Below are 20,610 nucleotides of genomic sequence, written 5' to 3'. Positions count from 1 at the left end.
TACAGATGTATGAACTGCTTCTGCCCAGAGAAAATATGGCATCTTCTTCTCAAGCAACATAGATTTCGCCATTTCAATCACGGTTCTGTTCTTCCTCTCTACTACTCCATTTTGTTGTGGAGTATATGCAAGAGTAAGTTGTCTTTGTATTCCTTCCTTTTCACAGAACTGATCAAATTCTAATGACTTGAACTCCCCTCCTCTATCACTTCTCAAAGTCTTAATCTTGAAACCACTTTGTAATTCTGCCATAGCTTTGAATTTCTTAAAACAGTTGAACGCATCAGACTTATATCTCAAGAAATAGACCCAAATCATTCTGGTAAAATCATCTATCAGCAGCATGAAATACTTATTGCCAGCAATTGACTCAGTCTTCATAGGTCCACACAAATCAACATGAATCAGTTCAAGTGGAGCAGTTGCTCTGTACACTTGATTTCTTGGGAATTCTTCTCTGTGTTGTTTACCAAATTGGCAACCTTCACAGACTCCATTGTAGTCTGCAAGCTGCGGCAAACCATGTACCATTTCCTTGTCTCTCAATTGTTTGAGACCACCAAAGTGCAAATGTCCAAGTCTTCTGTGCCAAGTCTCAGTAGAGTGAGTGACACTAGCTTTCAACACCATTTGATTCTCAGAGAGCAAAGTCAGTGGATAACACCTATTCACTTTCTTTTTCACTCTTATAACCAAGCATTCCAGTGATGGACCATCATACACACTGCACATTCCACCTCCAAACACCAAGAAATATCCATGCTCATCCATTTGACCAACACTGAGTAAGTTCTCCTTTAAACCGGGAAGATACATTACTTCTCTAACATACTTTCTCCCTTTATTTGTATCAATAACCAAGGATCCCATTCCTGCAACATTCACAAGATCTCCAGTCGACATTTGAACTTTGCCAGCTACATTGGTTCTGACCTCAACAAGCAAATCTACATTTCCTGTCATGTGATTGCTACAACCACTATCTATATACCATTCTCAATTCACCTTTGGTTCTGTGACTGTGTTGTTTGCATAAAACAGATTCCCTCTCATCTCCAATTGATTTGCACTGTTTGCCTTTTGTATTGTTTTAGCTGCAGTACATTCTCTAGCCCAATGCCCAAATTTGTCACAATTGAAGCATTTTGGTTTCCCTTTGTCTCTACACTCACCAAAATGATATTTAGAACACACTTTGCATTGAGGTTTTGTGACTTCTTGACTCATTGATCGAGATACATTCAAATTCTGATAAGTATTCAGAAGAGATTTTTGCTGAAATTTGGGTTTCTTGCCTTTAGAATTCCAGTTTCTCTGAGATCTAGATGAACCAGAGTAAACACCACTCTTATTTTGTTCCTTTTGATTCACAGAGAGATAAGAGAATGCTCTCTCAGTTGCATCAACAGTATGCAAGTCAAACCGTTGTTCTTGGCTTTTTAAAATTGCAACTACCTCCTGCAACTCTACAGTCTCCAAACACTTTGTATTCTCAATAACTAGGCATATGGTTTACTAAGGCTAATCAGGACCTTCTGTACTAATCTCTCATTTGAAAGAATTTCACTAAACGTTTTCATCTGATTTATCACATCATTTAGCCTAGTAAGATACCCAGATAGAGTTTCATCATCACGCATTTTGGCATACTCAAATTCACGTCTCAGATTTTTCAATTTTACAGATCGTACCTAATCACCACCGTGATATTCTCCGTACAGCAAATCCCAAGCTATCTTCGCTGATTCAGCATTAGCAATTCCAGGGAAGATCTGATCCGAGACTGCATTCTGAATGATTCCCAGAGCCTTTGCGTCTTACATATATGCAGCCACAGTTTTCTTATCTTCTTCCTCTTCTGAACTTCCTTCAGCTTTCTTCTTCTCCTTTGAATATGAGTTCGTAACTCTTTTTTCCACTAATCTCCATAACCCATGAGATTTGAAAATCGTCACCATTTTGATTCTCCAGAACTCGTAGTTCTCACCGGAGAAGATCGGAGTTCTCACCTCAGAACTTCCAGATCCAGCCATCACTTAGCTTAGATGATGCGAGCACAAATAAAAAAACAGGTTCTATAGAATTCTGGCGACTGTTCACCGAGCTTCGAGTGAGCTTCGATTCAGCTCAGTGAAATCACAGATTTTCGCCCAGACTCAGATGATCGAGCCTGGCTCTGAGGCCATGTTGTTTTTCTTGTCTCTGTGCTATATTTTATGAAGAAGAAAGAAGAACAATGTAAGAAAATGAGAGAAGTCGAAAAGGTGAAGCTCTCTGTTGAAAAAAACTAACAGAGCATATTGTGTTTCTTCATATCACACTCTTAATGTTTTACACACTCAGTGCTTACATTAAGTTGGAATCCAAGGTGAATTCACATTCATTACAAAGCAATCTCAACCATTCATCTAGTTATATGCTAGGATCATGACACCTGGCATTATTTGCCTTACAACTATATATCTTCTCACTTAGAATTTTATCATAAGTGCATACACATTTTAATATCACAACTTATTTCAATAACAGCTATAGACTTATAATTCAACAAGAACTGCCTGGGCGGCTCCAATATGCCAGGGCTCTATAAAAATGGGTGGAGAATGGTTTGAGTACCTTTTCATTGAAAGAAATGATGGGTAGAAATGCTATAAGAGGTCCATTTCATCATTTAGTTTTTAGTTTTGACTATGTGCATGAGGTTGTTCAATGGACTCTCTTTATTGAACACCTATATACTTGTCTTGATGTCATTCACACCAATGACTCGAGACCAGTCACTCTCTAGGAAGAGAAGATATGGTATGTGTTGGTTTATTCGGATTGTCCATGACCAATTAGCAATCCTATATTCAGGAATATTTATGATATGTGTATGAAACCTTAGACCATCTCCAAAGGAGATGTCAAAAATGCCACAAAGACATATAACGGTAATAAATGATGTACCATTTACTCCAACTGAGATGTCAAAGATGACATGGAAAAGAAGGTTCATCTGACATGGACAAAGAGATGTCAAATTTCAAGCTGCCTTCAAATTTGATTTTTGCTATTTCCAAAAGTATTTCACTTGTCTTACCTTAAATGCTAGCATATTTAAGTATTATTTTATTATTTTTAAACCAACAACAACCCAACTTTTATTATTTTTGTTTCAAATAAAACATAAATGAAACACTAAATTTTGGCATACTGGGTGGAAGGAAAATATGGACAATATGTCAAATTGCCAAATCAGTCATCAAATTTAAATGGGTTTTTATCACAAATGGTCCCTGAAATTGACCCATCCTATCAAGATGGTCCATGAAATTGAAAATCAATCAATGTGATCCCTGAAAGTTGGTGGTACACATCAATGTCGTCCTTCCATTTGAATTCTGTTAAAAAATCTGTTAGTGTGTTGACGTGGCACATTATAGGCCCCTTACTTTATGCCATGTGGATTAGGGAAAGTTTATTTTAATTAAAAAAAGGAAATGTACTTCAAAATTTAAAAAGAACAAAAAAAGAAGGAAAACTAAAAAACCAAAGTAATGGTCGTCTTCCTCTTCGCACCCAGCCATCTACTTCCAACCCAAACAGTAGCAATCCTTAAGCATTAGCATCAAACCCAGGCCTTCATTTGTGAACTACAAGGTACTGACCCGAAATAAGCCTAGGTCCTCTAGTAAGAATAAATTCCAAATCCTCTTTTTTTTTCAAAATTGCAACAAAATAACTATTAATCAAATCTACAAGCTTAAGACCAACAATCGGACTCCAATCTAACTCATCAATATCGCACTTGAAATTTTCCAGATCCAGAGCTTGTAATCCATTCTGAACATTCAGAAGTTTGTCTCTCCAACTCGGTTTGACGCCGTCGGCACCGACCTCACACCCTTGGATTTCAATTTTCAAGCTTCCGTACCTTTCCACACATGGAGGTTTGATGTTTATTCTTCCAAAATTACACGGACTGCTTTTTGGTTAGAAGAATATAGCTGGGTGCAGACGGAGACGACGATTACTTTAGTTTTATTGTTTTATTTATTTATTTATTGTTTTTTTAGTTTTTGAAACACTTATTTATTTTAATTAAAAATAAACTTTCTCTAATCTACATGGCATTATGCTATTGGAGTGAGGGTCTACAATGTGCCACATCAACATACTAACAGATTTTCTAACGAAATTCAAACGGAAGGATAACATTGATTTGTACCACCCATTTTTAAGGACCACATTGATTGATTTTCAATTTCAGGGACCATCTTGATAGGGTGAGTCAATTTCAGGAACCATTTGTGATAAAAACCCAATTTAAATTTGATGTTTTGAATTTGATGTCTCCTTTGGAGATGCTCTTATTGGTTTTCAATTTTTGAATGAAGGCTTTGACATTAATGTGTTAATGTATTCCAATGTCGGTAATTATATTTTTAACTTAAAAATTGAAATTTGTAGTTGCTTAAATTAATGAGATTTTAAATAAAACCCATGATTAGTAGGATTGAAAATATTAAAAGATGAATTCTATTTTACACCCCAAAATTCAAAATCAATAGAAAATTATATTTTGCCATATATATTGGACAAAATATTTTGCCATGTATGTGTGTGTGTGTGTGTGTACTAGTACATTCATCAAAATTAATTAACAATTATTGTACCATAAGAAGTTTGATAGATTCTTCATACCCAAAATAAGGTACATTCTTCAAAACCACAAAAAGAAAAACAATTATTAGGCTTAATGACATGCTCGACCCTGATATTCTCCAAAACGTGCTGGCCGACACTTAAAGGTGACGAAGTCATATTAGGATACATGAGAAATAATAAATATGTAAACAATGCTTATAAATTTAAATACAATGATTATGCAATGGTGGAACGTGTTCAGAGAGTACAACTAATTCGAGATACTAGAAATGAAATAATATAAATTTGAATGAACAAATGAGTGGGTCCTACAATGAGAGGACTCGAAGATGCCGATGCGGAAATGTCTTGACGCCGGGATTGTACGCCTCGATTCTAAGTCCTGAGGGGGCGCAAAACAAAACATGAGTGGACCAAGTTGATATATAGGTAATAATAAAACAGTTAATCTTTAACGTACTAACCCCCAGGTTTAGAAAACTCGTATAGCATAATAAGTAATATGTTTTCCGAAAACCCTAGCATGCCATAAAACCTTGCATAAAACATATATCGTATATAATGTGCTTAGTAGTGGTATATATATAAGGCATATACATATATATATATATATATATATATATATATATATATATATATAATATTTCATTCGCCCAAAGGCATATAGAACACTTCCTCATTTATCTGAAGGTTCTACATCATGTGCCCGTAGGCAGGGTCATTCGCCCGTAGGCAGATCATATGCCCATAGGCAGAACATACGCCCGTAGGCACCAACCAAACGCTCGGCTGTAGCCAATAATATATCTCATGCCCGTAGGCACCAACCAAACGCCTGGCCGTAGCCAATAATATACCTCCCGCCAGTAGGCACCAACCAAACGCCCCGCCGAAGCCAATATAAGTATCATCGCCCGTAGGCAGAACCGTTCGAATAACTACTAAGTAAGTACGTAAGGACATTAACATAATATTTCTAATATAAATATAAATATATATATATATATATATATATCTTAATTGGGGTTCAATAGCTAAAACGTCATATTGTGAAACCTATTTGTAGTATATAGTCATCAATCATATATACTACGAAGAATGTAAAATCAAAAAAGCATGAATATCATAAAGCGTAAATTCAATTTACTCATAAACGTTTCATAAAACGTAACCATTAAATCATGTTTTTCATGTATGCATTTCTAATAGAAAAATATGCATTTTAGAAAGGGTCCACTCACCTTACTCCATAGGCGAAGAGCCGTGCAAACAAGGGTGGATGGAAACGCCACAAACAATTGCACCTAAGCACATAAAGGTACCAATTAATAAAACTATACTATAACGATTGAATTTGGGAAAACAAACATTGGAAATGCATTCAAGACATCGAATTACCCTAAGATGGGTCCCAGGTAAATTTCGTAAATGTCAACACAAAGAATATTCCCCCGATTTGGGTTGGGCCGACTCAGCCGATTTTAGGCCTAGACTTTGGGCCTGGTTCGGTGGCCCAATGGCCTGGTTCCATTTGGGTTGGTATTTGGGCCTAGGTCTTTGAGTTAGGCCAAAGGATTTTAGGTTTGGGCTTGGTAGCCTAGCCCAATGACAATGGGTTTGAACTTTGGGTTGATGGGTTTTGGGTCTTGGGTTAGCACGGCCCAAAAGCCTAGTTTCAACGGAAAAAGGACGCCAGAGCTTCCCCACCTCCTGCCAACTCTATTCTCAACCAAACATTGCAACACTATACATCAAAATGAAGCCCGGGAGACAAGGAATCGAGATGTACCTTTGGTTTCCTCGGTTGTGGCCCTAGATGGCCTGAAAATGGCTCGAAAGTCATCGGGTCTCGTCAGATAAAATGGAGAAAATGGTTTCGAGGTGTTCCTGCGTTAAAACACTACCAAAAAGCCTTAAACATTACCTAATCAACCAACTAAACTCGATCTAGGAATATTTAGGGGTGAGTTCGACTTACCTCGTCGTAAAACCACGTGCACAATGACAGTGCATAGTGCGGAGAATGAGAGAGAGTGAGGTCGGAAAGGTGGTGAGGAGAAGTGAGGATCCATGGGTAGTGGCTGTCTGTGTGTATGTAAGTATGGGTGTGTGTGTGTTTGTGAGTTCATCCAAGAGAGGAGAAGATAGTAGAGACGAAAAAGAGAGGTTTGAGAGTTTAGAGAGAGAGAGAGATACGGTGCATGGGAAAGAAGAGGGAAAGAAGAAAGCAAGTAGGCTAGGGGACAAACAAACTAGAGGGGGCCGCACATGGCACACCATTTAAGGCCAAAATGGTAACCTTTTCAAAATATATCTTACAACCCAATGTTAAATTACAAAGATACCATTTCCATCCCATAAATTCTGGAACGGGTTGTTACAATCTACCCCCGTTCAAAAAATTTCATTCCAAATTTTGAAACGACGTACTATACAAAAAAACTCGAAGATAGGAAGTAGAATATATGTATAAGGAAGAAATCAAGTCAAAGTGGTTGAATCAAGGAGAATATGCCACACCATCACCAGTAGGGTACCAAATCCTCTATCATGCCTCCAAGCTCTTACCCTCTTCCCCTATCAGTATAAAAGTAAAAACATACTTTATAAAGCTATAAAGTCAAAATTGTACAATAACGTATGGTAAAAAATATGTACGTAGTAAGATAGCGTCAAAATAGATAAGTACTAACATAGAGGTCGAAAACTAGTACTGAACTTAAAATTGAAAGTGGAAAAAGACTCAATTGAACATTTGTAACGTTAAAAAGACAATATATATAACTAATATAAGGTAAAACAAAATATTTGTACTGAAAATCAAAGTCAAAAATGAAAGTGGGTCTCACCCAAGTATTCGAAATGTCACGTACTCCGAGGACAAATGTGTCTTTAGGTCAATCCCCAACAATAACTAAACAGTAACAAATATCGTAGATGGTCTACCTGTCCACTTACATAACAAACCCAACGAATGTGTCATCGATATTACAGTCGGCCGCCTGCAATATCGACAACACATTGTTGTCTCGATAAGCAAGTAGTAATTTTCTAAGGGTGCAAACGTACCAATTTGTCCAAACATAAGTCGACAACAACATAAGCACACAGTTTCCCATAACAAAAGTAACTCAAACATCCAAAAACCAATTCGCAGAACTCCACAGTCCAGCTAGTGCTGCTAATAGAATCTACCATACCAAGTATCAAATAGTGCCATACATAAACCGGAAATAAAAACTATCGTCGTAACTACTCCAAACAAGATCGGTGCAAAATCTACTCATTCAGAAACCATGAACCAAAAGAATGCAACACGTCTTTCAGGATCTAGATAGTTTGATCAAACTATCCAACAATCTAAGCATAAAAACGCGATAGAAGACAAACAACTTAGTACTCAAGGCCTTCACGAAAACTTCACAAAACTTAGAAGTGAAATGCGCATCACGATAAGGTACAAAAGTGACAATACATTGAAAACTAGAACAATGTGATTCACAACGCCTGCGCAAGCTAATTCATTGAAAATTTCTCTCGGATTTAGTGAAACTGCTATGCCGAGAAGGCTAAATGAACACTTATAAGGGTCAAACAAATCCATCACAGCTAGGAAACAAGATAACTAGGGTGAATGTGTAACTTTGATGCAGGAATACGTGTAAATACCTAACTTGATTTAGTGGTGGTAAGTCAAGATGGTTGAGTGGGAACTCGACTCGGTGGTAGTTTAAAGTAATATGATAGACAGGAACTTGAACTTTTTTTTTCCCATTTCAACTTTAGCAACAACTTGTTACAACGATAAACTCAAGGATATTCAAACACCAGTGGTAATGATTCGCTCAATAGAATGTTAATGGGTGGTTGAATGACTGGTGGTTCAGGTTAAAATTTTCGGGTTTGAGTGGTTTTCCTAAATAGTATGTCTACTTTAGAAGTAGTACGAAGGAAATGATATGAAGTGTCATAGGGTGAGTACAAATTCAAATTTGACTAAAAAGTTTTCTAGTACCAGGAGGTGAAACTGGGATTACAGTCGTAACCGATGTAAATTGAGATGTCAATCTAAAGAAATATAGAATGAAGAATTTTGCCAAATGGTTGAAGTATGGTCCTCTCGGACTCGTAGATAATACGACAAGTGAGTTGATCAACAACTGCCGAAATGTCATCATGTTCTCCACGTGTACAAGATGGTTTGTACCGAAATTCTATGGTGATATTCACCCATTTCCATTCGCATCCTAAGTGGGTCCCCAACAACCCAAAAAAGACAATCACAGGAATTTCTTCCCACCTTCAAACAGAACTAGAAAGAAATTGAGATAAACCCGATGGCTTCCATTTCACCGCTTCCATTTCAAACTCAGCTATTTCTGTGTGAAACACACTACAACATCTTTAGTAAAAAAGGATGCAACCTTTCTCGCTGTAGAGAAAACGTCACCAGATTTTACAGCAAGGGAGATCATTACTAGCTCTGGGTTAAGGATAAGATGATTCACATCAGGCAGTTCCATTCGTCAAGAAGCACATGCGTGACTCAATCCTGTTGCATCAGTGTGCAGCCAAACATTTAATAATACACCACCATAGAAATTCGGAAAGTGTAAAGGCTATGATCAGATGAGACAATACCCTATTGTTAGAAACTTTGTTCATCGTCAGCATCGCAACAAAATTGACTGGTTTCTTAGCCAAAAAGGAAAGAGGGCTAAGCTCAAAGAATAGTTAAGAACTGCTTATAGGATTTGATAAGATCAAAGACATTTCGTATTTCTCAACACCATGTGAAGATTTTCAATTTCCAACTGAAGTAGCCCTTTTTGGAAATTGATGAGAATAATGTATGCTACCAAAGAATCTCTCGAGAAGAGTATCCACTCTAAATAAAAACAATGTTCGAAGGATTTGACGTACAACTGACTGTCGATGTTTAGTGAACTTGACTTCGTGGTTGGAATACGCAATGAGGTTATCGATAGAACAATCGCTGAGAATTGTTCTAAGAATTCACACAACTTTCCCCAGCAGGAGCGAGTCTGAGGACATTGATTCGATCCCACTAACTAACACTTGCTAAGCTTCGCAACATCAATTGCTTACTCGCCTTCACCAATGCGCACTTCGAATGTTTCAAATAATTTCCATAAAGATATGACTCTGCCCGCCATTCTTAGGGAACACATGTCGTAGAGTATCGATCCGATGTTGAATGTCGTCCAACAATCCATTTCGTCATCGATAGGGCACAATCCCGACACGAAATTTCTTATTCTTCAATAGTACGAGACTATTCATGCAAAATGAGGGTTGCAAAACCATGCGGAATGACAACAAATCCATAAGTCGTGACATCCAAATGATGTCAAGATCCACACACTACTAGAGTACGATATGATTCTAAGTATGCTCTGAACAACCACACTCTGATACCAAATTGATACGCTCGACCTTGATATTCTCCAAACACCAGATTAGGCACATGCTGGCTGACACCCGAAGGTGACGAAGCCATATTAGGATACATGAGAAATAATAAATGTAAACAATGCTTATAAATTTAAATACAATGATTATGCAATTGCAGAACGTGTTCAGAGCATACAACTAATTCGAGACATTAGAAAGGAAATGATATAAAATTGAATGAACAAATGACTGGGTCTTACACTGAGAGGACTTGAAAATGCTAATACGGGAGTGTCTTGACGCCAAGATTATACGCCTCAATTCTAAGTCCTAATGGGGCGCAAAACAAAACATGAGTAGATCAAGTTGATATATAGGTAATGATAAAACAGTTAATCTTTAATGTACTAACCCCCAGGTTTAGAAAACTCATATAGCATAATAAGTAATAGGTTTTTCGAAAACTCTAGCATGCCATAAAACCTTTCATAAAACATATATTGTATATAATGTACTTATTGTTGGTATATATATAAGGCATATACATATATATATATATATATAATATTTCATTCGCCCGAAGGCATATAGAACACTTCTTCAATCATCCGAAGGTTCTACATCACGCGCCCGTAGGCAGGTCATTCGCTCATAGGCAGATCATAAGCACGTAAGCAGAACATAAGTTCGTAGGCAGAACATACGCTCGTAGGCACCAACCAAACGCCCACCCGTAGCCAGTAATATACCTCTTGCCAGTACACACCAACCAAATGCTCGACCGAAGCCAATATAAATATCTCCTGGCTGAAGCCACCAACCTACGCCCGACCGAAACCAATATAGTATCATCGCCCATAGGCAGGATCGTTCGAATAACTACTAAGTAAGTACGTAAAGACAATAACATAATATTTCTAATATATATATATATCTTAATCGTTGTTCAGTAGCTAAAACGTCATATTGTAAAACCTATTCGTAGTCTATAGTCATCAATCATATATACTACGAAGAACGTAAAATCGATAAATCATGAATATCATAAAACGTAAATTCAATTTACTCATAAACGTTTCATAACCATTAAATCATGTTTTTCATGTATGCATTTCTAATAGAAAAATATGCATTTTAGAAGTGGTCCACTCACCTTACTCCGTAGGTGAAGAGCCGTGCAAACAAGGGTGGATGGAAATGCCACAAACAATTGCAAATAAGCACATAAAGGTACCAATTAATAAAACTATACTATAACGACTAAATTTGGGAAAACGGACGTTGGAAATGCATTCAGGACGTCGAATTACCCTAAGAGGAGTCCAATGACAATGGGTTTGAACTTTGGGTTGATGGGTTTTGGGTCTTAGGTTAGCACGGCCCAAAGGCCTAGTTTTGACAGAAAAATGACACCGGAGCTTCCCTAGCTTCAGTCAACTCGATTCTTAACCAAACGTTGCAACATTATACATCAAAATGAAGCCCGGGAGACAAGGAATCGAGATGTACCTTTGGTTTCCTCGGTCGTGTCCCGAGGTGGCCGAAAAATGGCTCGAAAGCTGTCGGGTCTCGCCGAATAATATGGTGAAAATTGTTCCGAGGCATTCTTGCGTTAAAACACTACCCAAAAGCCTCAAACATTACCTAATCACGCTACTAAACCCGATCTAGGAATATTTAGGGGTGAGTTTGACTTACCTCGTCGTAAACCATGTGCATAGTGACAGTGCACAATGCCGAGAATGAGGGAAAGTGAGGTCGGAGAGGTGAGGGGGAGAAGTGAGGTTCCAGGGGTGGTGGATGTCTGTGTGTATGTAAGTATGGGTGTGTGTGAGTTTGTTGAAGAGATGAGAAGAGAGTAGAGACGAAATAGAGAGAGGTCCAAGAGTTTAGAGAGGGAGAGATATACGATGCATGGGAAAGAAAAAGCAAAGAAGCAAGCAAGTGGGTCGGGAGACAAACAAACCAGAGGGGGCTGCACATGGCACACCATTTAAGGCCCAAATAGTAACCCTTTCAAAATATATCTTACAACCCAACGTGAAATTACGAAGATACCCATTCTGTCTCATAAATTTCGGGACGGGTTGCTACACTTAATAATATTAGTAAATTTTTTCGAAAAAACATTCTCAAATCAACAAAAAATAATGAAACCATGTAAGTTTAAAAAATGGATTAAAAAAAAGAGTTCATTGATTTTAAAACAAATTGGTACATTTTACATATAAAAAAATTAAGACATTTTACATACAAAAAATTGGAATATTTAAAAAAAAATAGATGAACAGGTAGTACATTTAAGATTAAAATCTTTTAATATAAAATAAATGAGTATAAACTTATTTAATTTTTTTTTTGGGAAATGTCTTAAATTGAACGTTAATACGGGGATTATGATGGTATGAGTATTGAAATCCTAAATTAATTAATATTTTTATTTTAAAATTTTGTAATTAATATGTAAATTCATTAATATATATGGCCACCACGATCAGTGCGAAAGCCAAAACCAACAGGGAAAGAAATATTCTGATTTCGCAGGCAGCCATGGCTTCCTCCTCCACCGACGTGAAGAAAATAGTAGGCGACCTGGACAAGGAGTCCTTCATGTCCCTTCTGTCCAAGCTTATTGGGGAGTCCAAGTACCTCCTGAACAACCCACATGCCCTCATCCCTTAAGAGGACCGAGCCGTCAAGCACGTGCTTAATTCCCTGCTGCCCCTCAGCACCACCACAGGCGGTGGTCCCTTGGTGATCAACCACATGCCTACTTCCCCGGCAGAGGCAACATCATTGTGGAGTACCCAGGAACTGTTCCAGGGAAGATCTTGTCCTTTGTTGGCTGTCACATGGACGTCGTCACTGCTAATCCCAAAGACTGGGTTTGTTCCTTTCTTTAATTCTATTTTTGGCTTTAGTTTGGTCTGTATTTGCGGAAATTTAGATGGAAATATTGGAATATTATCGATATCGATAAAAATTGAATAAAAATTACGGAAATTGTAAGAAAAACTTGAAAATTTTTATTGAAACTTTGCAGAATGTTTATTTAATCAATTATCTATTAGTTTATCACAAAAAAAATTGAAAGGAAATGCATTGCATGATAGATATACTGATTTAAGTTGATTATATAGCGAGCTGGTAAATATTGTGAGTGTAGAAAATATGTAGTATTTAATGAAAGAAGTTTAAACACACCATAATGATTTATATATAATGAATTAGTACAATATTTTACACTTTATACATTGCATGGTAAGATACTTAGCAAGGTCTAAAATATCGATGATATCGGTAGTCCAAAAAAATATCGGTAGTCCAAAAACACGGAAATTTCGATGGAAATATCGGGATATTATGGATATTTTAGACCATGATCCTATCTATAGTGTAGAATGTTAGAGTGTGGCAGTTTTATGTTCAATACATTACAACTTAAAAGTTATTTAACTCAATGTTGTGTTTTCAGTCGATTATCTTTGTATGTCGATTCGTTTAGCATTTTCAGTTCTGGGGCTTGTTGGAATTGATTGGAGCTTCAGTTTAACTGTTACTTGTATCGGTTTTCGAGTGATTAGCTGTTGTGTTAGTTTAATTCCAATCAATATTTGCTGAGTTTCGATTTTTTTTTCTTTTTTTGTTGAATAGGAACTGCTCTGCGTTTATTCATTTCAATTTACGTATGTTTCCCCATTGGGTTCTCCCAAATACATATGTTTTGCTTTATCCTTTGTGACTGAAGAATTGCAGTTTTCCTGGGTCTATGGTTACTCATGTTAAAAGCTTAATCCAATATGCCTGTTTGGATTAAAACTTGATTTTTTGGCCCAAGGATGGCGTCGGCCCAAAAGGAGGCCTGGAGGAATAGAAAATCAAGGCCCGACCGAAACTTGGGAAAGCAGGAAAGGGCCTTTTCTGACTTGATACAATTCATAAGGGCCACTTGCCTACCTACCCAAGGACCAAGTGGTGTAGACTGATCAAACTGCACAGTCCATAAAGTACTTTATGGTGGCATTACATGTAATACGGCTGATGAGTCATCACCCTCAGACCGCATTCGGGCAAAGCTGTCGCTACAGGAGCCAAACCGAGTCGTCTATAAAAGGAGGAAGAGAAGACAGGAATAAAGACACTTAATCAAACAAACAAAAGCACAAACTCTGCTCAAAAAGCCAGATTTGCCTTTCAAAACGAAGCTGTAGTCAGCCCAAGCCTTCATCCCCCGCGGGATAATCTTTTCTCCCAACCTCTGTAATAGCTCTGCTACCTTGTTCGAACTTGTTGTAGTATCGATTCACCTTTTGGATTCTCCTTTCCCCTCTCCCTCTCTAAGCTTTCAGACCTTTGACAGAACTACAAAGATAGGGACCTGCAAGACGATCAGCCTTAATTGATAAGGTTTAATCTTGCCCGACCTGCTCTGCTCTGTCTTTGTCTTCTCTTTCTTTAAAGTCTAGCAATATGTTGTATATTTCCAGTTATATGCAAGTTATTTCTAGCAAAATCACGATGACAAAGCTTTCTCAGTACTTGGATCCGATTTGAATATATCTTCAGTGTTTAAATCAGATCCAAGTCCTAAGCCCTCAGGCATGTAAATATGATTAGTTTAAAAGTCTTTGGCCTCAAGGCATAAAAAAGAACTTTATGTGGACTTAACCCATCCACGACAAACCTTGATAAACGAGAAGTCCGAAGTTACTTGGGGCGCAAGTAATCGACCTACCTCTTGGTTTTATTTCTATTATATCATGATTATCATATAATGCTTAAGTATGGAATGGATTCGGATAGGAAGCCTCAAGGCCTACACCTAAGGCCCCACAAAGGCACCTATTTGGGTTCGATCTACCTCTCAGACTCGGATAATCAGAAATATAATAGTTATAAGACTCCGACAACTATAAAGACCAAATATAATATGCTCAAGTACTGGTTTAGTTTGACAGGAAGCCTCAAGGCCTACACCTAAGGCCCCACAAAGGCACCTGTTATATCTAACACGGTTTCTCGGGCATATGCATATTCACAACTAAAACTTGACATCCATTCGACATCTGCCATGATGAAGATGGCAGTGGCACGCCTGAGCACTAAAATGTTAACCTTGATTGTGAGCCTCAAGGCCTACACCTAAGGCCCCACAAAGGCACCTCTCAAAGTTAACGATGTCCTTCTCTTTCAGCCTTACCCGAAGAGTCTTGCCCGACGAGACTTGCCCGACAAAGCCCGACAGGAAAGCAGAAGCCCGACAGCAGCCTTCAACCGGCGCCAATCTCCCAGGGGAGCTGTGTGCTCGTTGGCCAGGAAGTCATCCCCGACGGAAATTCCTGCCACGAACAATGCCTTTTAGATATTTATATAGGTTATGTCTTGGATTTACCCCAAAGCTTATATCTTTCAATTTCCCCATTTTTGTGATTGAAGAAATGCAGTTTTCTTGGTTTTCGGATTACTCATGTTTAGCCTAATCCAAATGTTTTAACTACTGAAATCTTCTTTCCTATTAATAAGGCAGTCAAAAAACCAATCATGATTCTGGTGAATTAAATTAAATCCAATAAATTTGAAACCCGAACAAGTTTGTTCAGTTGACAAATTTACCTTGCATAAATCTTTTGTTCTAGGGTTTTCATCCTTATGTGATGAGAAGTTGGATACTATAATTTTGTAATTTGTTGCCTTTAGATTTATGTTGTTCAAAATTGATTCATCAATAATCCAATTCCAGTTGAACCCTACCGATTTGAAATTTCTACAAACCCATTGATAGTTTTTTGGGTTTATTTTTGACAAAACCTGTTGCTTTTGAACTAAGAAATACTTTCATTTCTTATGAATCTCATTGTTCTTTTCTGGCCTACATTAAATTCAGAAGTTTTTATTTTTTACCTGTGTATGGTTTCCTTTGTCTATGTATTAGTAAGTATGGTATGTTTTCTGCTAGCTTGTCCTTGCTTCTTATCTTGCCAACTCTTTGTCCGGTTATGAGCTTAACTGGATTCAGCTGTTAATATATTACCATTTCAGCGTGATGCATCTGAAATTGATTTTAACCACTAACGGAAGACTTGGCGCAAAACTGAGCGTAGTGGTGTTCTAGGATTCATACAGCGGATCCCACTTGGTGGGATAAGGCTTTGTTGTTGTTGTGTTTATTTAAGATCCTACAGTTTACATCATTTTGGCAATAAGCTTTGGTTCACGACAAGCATAAAATCTCAACTGCGGCCAATAAATTTTATTACGCTTCACATCTTACATTTTGAAAATAGAGTTTCATTACAGGAGTTTAAGTTTTTCATTGGTGTTTAGTCCTTCATTACAGGAGTTTGAGTTTTTCATTGGTGCTGTGTACAGAATAATGGATCACATTAGGCAGTAGTTAAAATGCAATAACAATTGTTCTTTCCTTTTCTCAATTTTGGTAGGTTAGTGATGATTTATTGTAAGAGGTCGCACTTGGTGCGATGGCAAGTGCCTTCGCCCATGAGCGGTAGGTCTCGGGTTCGAGACTTGGGAGCAGCCTCTCCATAAATGGGGGTAAGGCTAGCCGACATTCACCTCTCCCAGACCCTGCGTAAAGCGGAAGCCTTGTGCACGGGTACGACCTTTTACGACGAGTGATGATTCATTGTGCATCAAATTTGATTCTTGTATATGCAGGAATTTGATCCATTCTCACTGAGCATCGAAGGAGATAAACTTCGTGGCCGTGGAACCACTGATTGCTTGGGTCATGTTGCACTTCTAACTGAGCTCATGAGAAGGCTGGCTGAGACAAAGCCAAAATTAAAGTCAACTGTGGTCGCAGTCTTTATAGCAAATGAAGAGAATTCTTCCATTTCAGGAGTTGGTGTGGATGCGCTCGTGAAGGATGGGCTAGTCAGTAAGCTAAGGGATGGTCCTCTGTAAGTAATTTTCATTTCTTGTAAAACAGGACAGCCAAGAAGTGTCACACTGATTAATTTTTGTGACTTTTGTGGTTCAACTCAGGTTTTGGATTGACATGGCAGATAAACAACCTTGCATCGGTACTGGTGGAATGATACCTTGGAAGCTTCATGTGACTAGGAAGCTTTTTCATAGTGGTTTAGCACACAAGGTATGTCACTGTGTCTTATAGGCCATTTTAATCTTCTCAATCACGGTTATTTGAGACTTTTGTGGGGGGTAGTGATAGCACTTTTCTTTTCTTGGTTTAACCAAGGAGAAGGGTATGTCAACAAGGCTTTTTCTTTAATCTTTTTCTCTTCTAGGATTTTTCTTATTCGTTTTTGTTGTTTGCAGGTTAACTCCCTTCTACAAGTAAGCAACTGGCTTTCTTTCATGAATTTCCATGTCCTATAAGTTTGATGCAATGATTTTATCTCTGCTCCATTCTCCATTTTTAACTTGCAAACACTATTGACCTGTTACAGCGTTAAGGATGTTTGGAAAAGCTTCAAGAATATGTGGATGATATTAATGAAAACATAGGAAAGGTAGAGTCACGAGGACCAGTTTCAAAGTATGTCCTACTGGATGAAAACTTAAGGGGAAGGTGCTCTCTCTCTCTCTCTCACACACACACACACACGTCATAAACAATTGTCATAAGATATTCAGACCAAAAAAATGTATTGTGATAAGATATTCATTTAATAATATGTAATTACTTCATGCCAGCATTCTTAGTTTTGTTAGTTAAACGCATGCCATAAACTGATCCCTATGTTTTCCAGCCTTTCTTCAAATAAATGTTGCCCTTGGATGATCGTTTGTTTGCTTCGCATTACAAGTTGCTACCACAGATATTTCTATTTCTTGGATAAAATAACTAAACAACAAAAAGCAAAGCAAATCAAAACAAAAGGAAAAACAAATATTTTTCGGCATTATTAATTATTAAAAGAAGAAAGAAAGTTTACATCTTTTTTTGTCTGCAGCCTTACATTAAGTTTTTATGAGGCAAAGTCTGGAGTTGTTTGTGATCTCAACTCCCGTGGATTTCATGTATTGTGTAAAGCTACTGAAGAGGTTGTTGGTCATTTAAAACCGTACTCAATTACTGGAAGTTTACCTCTCATTCGAGAACTACAGGTACAATAATTGTTCTTTGCTTATTGTTTTCTTTGTTCCTAGCCCATTTTTACTTTTTCTCTTCTACTTTCCCTCGAGTACTCTCTCTTAATTATATCAATTTGTTGTGTTCTAGGATGAAGGATTCGATGTTCAAACTGCTGGCTACAGTACGATACTATTTGGTTCTTCCTGGGGAGTTGATAGGTTATTATATCCGAGTCGATGATCTGATTCACTGCTGTTATTTATGCATGTACAGGCTTGATGGCAACATACCATGCCAAGAATGAGTACTATTCGTGGCGGGAATTTCCGTGGGGAATGCTTCCTAGCCGACGAGCACACAGCTCTCCGAGAGGTTGGCGCTGGTTGATGCTTTCTGTCGGGCTTCTGCTTTACTAGCGGGCTTGTCGGGCAAAGCCTGTCGGGTAAGGCTTGTCGGGCAAGGCTGAAAGAGAAGGACAGAGTTAACTTTGAAAGGTGCCTTTGTGAGACATTAGGTGTAAACCTTAAGGCTCACGATCAAAATTAACTTTGAATTGCTCAGGCATGCCACTACCATCTTCAGCATGGCAGATGTAGAACGGATGTTTGAGTTTTAATTATATATATTCGAGAAACTATGTTAGTTATTGACAGGTGCCTTTGTGGGGTCTTAGGTGTAGGCCTTGAGGCTTCCCATAAATAACTAACTTAGTACTCAAACACATAAGGTTCCTTTTGTTGGTTATATGGGTCTTATAACCATCATGCTTCTGATTACCCGAGCTCAAAGAGCATAATGAATCCAAATAGGTGCCTTTGTGGGGCCTTGAATAGGCCTTGAGGCTTCCCATCAGAACCCCTTCTGTACTCAATGTTCTTGCTCGAGAAATAGGATGAATCCAAATAGGTGCCTTTGTGGGGCCTTGAATAGGCCTTGAGGCTTCCCATCAGAATTTATCCCGTACTCGAACGTTCTTGCCCGAGAAATAGGATGAATCCAAATAGGTGCCTTTGTGGGGCCTTGAATATGCCTTGAGGCTTCCCATCAGAATTCATCCCGTACTCGAACGTTATATGGTCATCATAATATAACAGAAATAAAACTAAGTGGCAGGTCGATTACTTGCGCCCCAAGTAACTTCGGACTTCTTGTTTATCAAAGCTTGTTGTGAATGGGTTAAGTCCACATCAGGTTCTTTTTTATGCCTTGAGGCCAAGGACTTTTTAGGGTGATCAAATCTTATATGCCCGAGGGCTTAGAACTTAGATCTGACTTGAACTGTGAAGACATATTCAAATCGGATTCAAGCACTGAGAAAGTCTTTTAATAGTCATATTACTAGAAATAACTTGGATACAACTTGAAGTATACAACATATTGCTAGGCTAATGAATGAAAAGACAAAAAACAAAGAAGGTCGGGCAAGGCTGATCGTCTTGCAACTTCCTATCTTTGTGGGTTAACGGAAGGTTTGAAAGCTTAGAAAAGGGGTTGGGAGGTGAGTTTGCAGAAAGAAAATCGATACTACAGCAGGCGTTGAACAGGGTAGCAGAGCTATTACAAAGGGTTTGTCCCGAAAGGGATGAAGGCTTGGGCTGACTACAGCTTCGTTTTGAAGGCAAATCTGGCTTTGAGCAGAGTTTATGCTTTTGTTTGTTTGTTTGAGTGTCTTTGATTCTGACTTCTCTTTCTCCTTTTATAGCCACCTTGGCTTGGCCTCCTGTAGCAATAATCTTGCCCGAATGCAGTTTGAAGGATAGTGACTCATCAGCTATTTACTTGTACTGCCATCATAAAGTAGTTTTGGGTTGATTAGCTGGCTGGTCTATACCACTTGGCCCTTGGGTATGTGAGCAAGTGGTGCAAATGATCTGCACCTAGTTGGGAAAGGCCCTTTCTGCTTTCTAGGTCTGGGCTGAGCTTCGGGCTTTTCCTTCTCTTTTTGGGCCAACTCCCTTCTAAGCCCAAAGTTTAAGTTTCAACCCAAACAAGTACTGCCTTTTTACGGATATGAGGCAAGGCTACCAGGTGTTTATCAGCGTGGTCTCTCAACTAGAAGACTGAGAATCTGCAAAGACACAAAAGCAAATTTGAAGAATGAGAATAACAAGAAGTTGTAATCTCTGGTGTCTCAACTAGACGAGAGAATCGGGGGGCAAAAGTGGGTAAGAAAGAAACTTAGAAGGTTAAAAATAATGAAATTGCAAATGGTACGTTGCTAATCATGAGGACAAGTATTTATTCCAATAGAGAAAGCAAAATGTTGGTATAATCTTTGATCTGTTAAGGGTATATGTTCTGCATTGAGTTGAGTGCGTTTTTGTTCTTTCCTGCATTAAGATTGGAACTTAGGATCTCCATTTCACTTTATTCATCCCATGTCACAGTTACAGTGGCAGTTTTTTTTTTTTTTTTTTTTTTTTTGCCTTTGTGGGTAAACTGTATTCCCATTTGGGAGATTAGAATCCAATCAAATAAACTGTATT

General features: G+C 38.1%; 1 long non-coding RNA gene and 1 pseudogene across 1 annotated transcript; both read left to right on the top strand.

Annotated features, from left to right (window-relative positions):
* Nucleotides 1-12,615: 12,615 nt before the first annotated feature.
* On the top strand, nucleotides 12,616-17,611 carry LOC108171883 (acetylornithine deacetylase-like; annotated as a pseudogene).
* Nucleotides 17,612-18,006: 395 nt separating this feature from the next.
* On the top strand, nucleotides 18,007-18,433 carry LOC139187583 (uncharacterized). Its single transcript, XR_011582319.1, has 3 exons — nucleotides 18,007-18,156; nucleotides 18,272-18,305; nucleotides 18,398-18,433. It is a non-coding gene; the product is annotated as an uncharacterized lncRNA (long non-coding RNA).
* The last annotated feature ends 2,177 nt before the right edge of the window (nucleotides 18,434-20,610 follow it).

Source organism: Malus domestica, chromosome 06 (genome assembly GCF_042453785.1).
Source record: "Malus domestica chromosome 06, GDT2T_hap1".
Lineage (NCBI taxonomy): Eukaryota > Viridiplantae > Streptophyta > Magnoliopsida > Rosales > Rosaceae > Malus > Malus domestica.
Note: the sequence above shows the minus strand (reverse complement) of the source record. Positions and strands in the feature narration are given on the sequence as shown.